Source organism: Crocuta crocuta, unplaced genomic scaffold (assembly GCF_008692635.1).
Source record: "Crocuta crocuta isolate KB4526 unplaced genomic scaffold, BGI_CrCroc_1.0 scaffold21, whole genome shotgun sequence".
Taxonomy (NCBI): domain Eukaryota; kingdom Metazoa; phylum Chordata; class Mammalia; order Carnivora; family Hyaenidae; genus Crocuta; species Crocuta crocuta.
The window spans coordinates 4,040,501-4,046,500 of NW_027527938.1; the positions used below are offsets into that span (position 1 = coordinate 4,040,501).

At 40.5% G+C, this 6,000-nt stretch overlaps 1 protein-coding gene across 2 annotated transcripts in view; it reads right to left on the bottom strand.

The window, feature by feature from the left end:
* Window positions 1-6,000, bottom strand: part of GOLIM4 (golgi integral membrane protein 4) — a 78,878-nt gene that overhangs the window by 71,747 nt on the left and 1,131 nt on the right. The gene's annotated exons all lie outside the window — the stretch shown is intronic.

Genomic DNA, 6,000 nt, shown 5'->3' on the forward strand with positions numbered 1-6,000 from the left:
AGCAGGAGACGGGAATAGAGAGAGGGAGAGAGGGAGAATACCAAACAGGCTCTGCACTGTTAGCCCAGAGCCCAATGCAGGGCTCAAACTCACAAACCATGAGATTACAACTCGAGCTGAAACCAAGAGTTGGATGATGCTTAGACAACTGAGCCACCCAGGTGCCCCAAAATAAATTCACAGTAAGTAACAGTGGCTCAAAAGGAAAATATAGTTTGCCACTTTTCTCTTATAGTAAAGTTGTATTACATATAACTTTTACTTCCAAAGCTACAAAATTCACAAAGCACTGACTGGCAAAAGTAGCAAAAAAAAATTCTGTCCTCAATGATAAAATAAAAACACTTATTTGTCAAAATGAAAAACAACAATTCTTAGTTGTTACCATGTAAAGTGTACTCAGGTCTTTTCTCCCCTCCCCCCAAAAAAGGAAAAAAGTAGAGTAGAAAAGACAGAATGAGAGTGTCTTAAGTCAAATAAAAGTTTCAGCCAAGTTGGGCAAATATCTCTGACAAAAGCCACATTTAGGCCACTACTAATAATGCTATTACCTGCTAGATGTAAACAGTGAGCAGAATAAAGAACAGCCAGATGCTAATCCAGCCAACAGTAGTCCTGGCCACCTAATAAATGCAGTAGTAATGTGCTACTACTTCTAAGTAATTTCAGATGCATTATTTATAATCTATACAAGTGCGCATAAATAGACATAGTTATCCCCAGTTAAACATGACAAAACTGAAGTCCAGAGGCGTTAGTTGCCTGTTCAAGGTCTCTACCTGTGAACACCAAAGTTGTATTCAAATAGTATCCGATGCCAAAACCAATCGCCCTTCACTAGTCCCTCTTTCTTTCTCTTTAGGACAGAAACATGTGAGCAAGAATATTCCTCAATGCTTTGAAAAGTCATAAACTGATAGTGGACCCCTTTTCTTTCTCTCCCTTCTTCTAGTTTCTTTCAAATCCAGTGCATGTCAATTCCCCGACTCTAAGTCACTCATTCCTTAAATCCCTGAAATTGTCTTGTGTTCCAGCCCTAGAAGTAACTCTCCCTAGGAGAGAATAAAGAAGTCAAGGGATGGCTTCCAATCTATATGGGACTTAAACTAAAGGCTCACAAATAATGAGAAACTGTCTTATATAGTCAACCAATATGGACAATGTTCCAATTTACAGGGATGACTAAGGTAGACACAAAAGTGTAGAATCATACAATACAAACTTATGCAAATCATATACATATATAACAGAATGCTTACTTGAGACTGATTTTCAGAAAGTATCTAGAAGCTTTCATCTTTTATTCAGGGAATGAATTTTTTTAACGATTATTTTGAGAGTGAGTGGGGAGTGGGGGGCAGGGCAGAGACAGAGACAGAGAGAGAGAGAAAATTCCAAGCAGGCGCCTTGATGTCAGCACAGAGCCCAACACAGAGCTTGAACGCATGAACTGTGAGATCATGACCTGAGCCAAAATCAAGAGTTTAACCGACTGAGCCACCTAGGTGCTCCATCGGGGAATGCATTTTAAGGCAGGATTTTACATATACATAAAAACTACTGACCTTAAAGATATTTAATTCCACTCTATTTTTTAAATGAAAATATTCATCTAGTAAACAGTACCTAGTTGATGTTTATGAGGCCCAACTTTCCACTTAAAACTGAGTATACCTAACCACACACAACCCACACTTGTGGGTCTAAATTACTGAGTTCTGGGAACCACTCGGTTATATATAAAGTTTCCAGCAATCCAAAATGAAGCCCTTATACTCTTCAGCACTGTATGCCAGCTAACATGATTGATCCTCATAATAACCTATTATAAGAATTATTATTCTGATTATTTTACATGATAAAAGTGAGTCACAAAGAAGTAACTTATTTAAGATCACAAAGCTGGTTAAAAAAGAGAGAGAGAGAGAGAGAGAGGTAGCAAGACTTGAAACCCAAGTGCTCTGACTCCTCAACCTTTACCCACCAGATTTCACTGCCTGCCACGTACAAGCACATTCGTAAGCAAACAGAAAATACCAGAAAGGAGTAGACCTACTGTCTTCTGAATGACTACCATATGCCAGGCACCAGACAAGGGAGATGAAATACTAAGGAAAGCCTGGCCCTGAGATGAAGAAGACTTGTATTCCTTTTTAAGCAGATGTAGGGTAGGCTGAAAACAAAGAAGTTAGCAGTTCCAATGTGATCTGTTCACACTCAGGCTAGTGAGCGACCCTGTGTAAGGAGAACACAACGCAAGGAACAACTAATTTAAATAACAATATGAGTCTTGGAAGCACCACACTTATTTTCTTTTAATGTTTATTTATTTTTGAGAGACAGAGAGTGAGCGGGGGAGGGGCAGAGAGAGCAAGGGAGACACAGAATCAGAAGCAGGCTGCAGGCTCTAAGCTGTCGGCACACAACCCGACCCAGCGGTTGAACCCACGAGCCATGAAATCATGACCTGAGCCAAGTTGGACGCCCAACTGACTAAGCCACCCAAGTGCCCCAACTTACTTTTATTTTAAATAGTTCTGATACACTTATCTGGAACAGGAGAACAGGAAACATTATATAAACCTTTTCATGATGGTTTCCTGCCATCACTGGGAAAACCAAAAGCACTGCAATAACATGACACAGTGTTTGGGGAATGAGGGGCTATTTGCCCCTACTTTAAAAAAATTTAAATAGTTCTATCTCTATCTCAGATCCCATTACACTAGGTTATTGCCAACCACTCGGAGTTACACCTTCTTCTTATGTGATATAATTCAGAAGGGAGTTAATCAGTAACCCTACTTTAATTTTTTAAGTTCAAGTTGTCAGTGAAGGTCCCTTCTCCAGAGGAAACTACTTAGATTTATGTCCTTTTACCGGTTTCCTTAGTTATTTACTCAGGTACAGTCAAAGGAGGTAGCTAATTATAAAAACAAATTTTGTCAATTTCAACACTTTTACCCATGACAAACCTGGGAAAGAGAAATGAAACATCTTATCTCAAACAGGGACCGTGATAATAATAACAGATCATCTTTAATAAGCAGCACCTACTATGTGCCAAGTATGTCCTAGGAGCTTAACAGGATTCACTGTTTCATCCTCATATTATCCCTATGAAGTAGGTCGTTCTAACCTCCACTGTAGAAGAAAAATGAGAGCCAAGTTCACACCAAAAGTTTCAGGGCTAGAATTTGAATAACATGCTCTGGGTAAAAGCAACAACAATAAAACCCTCAGATGTCTTTATGGCCAAGAAAGTAAAGTAATGTGTGAAGACTCAGTTTTAAGATTATAGGGCTGTGGGGGCACCTGGGTGGCTCGGTCGGTTCGGCGTCCAACTTGAGCTCACGTCATGATCTCATGGTTTGTCCGCACTGGGCTCTGTTCTGTTAAGTGTGGAGCCTGCTCAGGATTCTCTCTCTCCCTCCCTCTTTGCCTCTCCCCCATTTGTGCACGCACTCACATGCTTGCTCTCTCTCTGAAAAATTAATAAACTTAAAAAAAAAAAAAGATAATAGGGCTGTGGTTCTCAACTTTGGCTGCATATTGTAATCACCAGGGGAGAGCATATGGGTTTCACCCCCATAGATTGTGCTTTAGTTGGTCTGGGAACTGCCCATGGGATTCTCATGGGCAGTCAGACCTAAGAACCACTGTGTACGGACACGGAGACTCGTGCATGGCCCACCTGAAAGCAGGTTCTTGAAAACATGTAAGAGGTTAAGTAAACATTACGCTGGTCAAAGGTTGGAAGTACCGCCTCTGCCACCAATATGTAACCTCTGCCCCACAGCTCAGGGTAATTAATGTGTGGCCTAAGTGGGAGATAGAGAAGTAAATAGATATACAGGCTGGCAGACACCGACATTTGTTTTTCCTGGAAAGGAGGTAGCCTCGTCTTGGAACTTTCCCCAGGTCACCCCTCACCATCTCCTATTTAAGGAACCAATCTACTACCAAACGTACTTGGAGTCAGACATAACCTACTTTCAAAATAATCTCTGGAGTACACCCCATTCTTAAACTGAAGACGACCTAAATATGCTCCCTTAACAAATGTATACCTTTAGATTACAAGGCCAAACTACTTTTTTTTTTAAATGTTTTTTTTTTTTTATTTATTTCTAGGAGAGAGAGAGAGACAGCGTGAACAGAGGAGGGTCAGAGAGAGAGGGAGTCAGACTGAAACAGGCTCCAGGCTCTGAGCTGGCAGTCAGCACAGAGCCCGACACGGGGCTCGAACCCACGAACCGCGAGATCATGACCTAAGCGAAAGTCGGACACTTAACCGACTAAGTACAAGGCCAAACTACTTAAACATCTAATGGTCATTTTTTTTTTTTTAAAGAAGGCCACTCATAATTAACTCTGATCTTAATCCAAGCCAGGTTAAAAGATCTCACTTCACTAAACAAGTTCTGAGAATGGAGAACCTAATGCCCTCAAAACGAATGTGTGCCGGTGGTACAAAAGAGCGCTGCCGAGTGAAATGTCATTTCTCATTGGAAAAGGGAAGCAGAAGATGCCTAACATCAGAAAACCTTCATTAAATGGCCTGCAGATGTGAAATCCAAAATAAATGCTATAGGAGTCAATCGCGTGGCCTGCTTGGGAAAGAATTCTTCAGGTATGATCATATTGTAATTGCGCCAGCACCAGGATTCAAGAGGAAATGGCAAAAGAGTACATTAAGAAATAGACTTTAAAGCCACTCAAACTAGCTACATTTCCTCCTGCAAAACAAATGCTGTATATTTGAATGGCCTTGTATTACCACTCACAACCACTCTCCTCCAGGACTTTCACCAAAAGGCAGCCAATAAAAGGAGAAAAGAAATTGAGATTGATTTTCAAAATGAAATACTGCAAATACAGGCCATGACTCAGAAATCAGGGCCTCGGTCAGTCAGTTCAGTTCCGGCATTGGCTGCTGAGGCAAACGCTGTCCTTGGGTGAAATATTTTGTTACTTTGTTTTGTTTTGTTTCAAAAAAGCAGACAGGAAAGTGAAGGCTGAGAGGACAGACAAAAATGCATGGGATTAATTTTCTCACCACTGTTTAGAATAATTGTTTGATGACTGAATAAATCTATACTGATTCCCTCATGAGTGTCAGGCACTGCGCAGTGCTGAGGTACTGGTTAACTTGACAGTGTATGTTCGCACGGGTCTCCTAAACCAAGAGACCAAGGCAACAACTTCATATAACCCACCATACACGCGCCTTCCAGCCACATGTGTGAAAATCCAGCCCTCCCCTTTTAGTATTCGATCACAAATTTTCCCCTTAAGTCTAACTGCACTGAACTTCACAGGGAAGCCACTGATGTCTCCCAGGTAAATAAGTAAATCCGTAAAGATCCAGAATTCATACACCAACAGCAAGTCATGGGTAAATACCAACAAGTTTAAAGAAAAATCTTCTTAAACCCAAGTCTGTATCAAAACAGGTTTTCCTTCTGAGCCAAACCCAGCGCACATATTTTCACTGCCTGTGGCTATGCAGCTTCAGTAAGCTAAAAATACTTCCTTTTCTTCTAAGTTAGGAAGAGAAAATAAGACCAAGCAATCAGCTGCATGTCCTTTTCTCTCGTTTTAATTTTTTTCTTACTAGAAAACACTCAAAATAGCTGGAGCAAGGAAAAGGCATCTGTTTTAGATTTATATGCACATACACTGACAGAAACATCCATCCAGCTTCTATCTTCCCAGTAATACGAAATAAGCTATATTTGCATTATCAGCAAAGACTGTCAACATTTCGCTGCTCACAGCTTTCTATTATTATTTTTTGCTTGGGGAGAGGACTACGTATGTACTGAAAACTACACACAAGTACAAGTAAAGCTTTCAAAAAGTATAGCTAGGATGACTATGCTAAGGCTACATCGTGCTTGCTTTGCAGTCATGCACCGTTTATGTTTCTGAAATTTACATTAAATTAGATTCTAAAATAGAAGGACGGGAACTTTAAATCTTTCTTTGGGTCTTGCG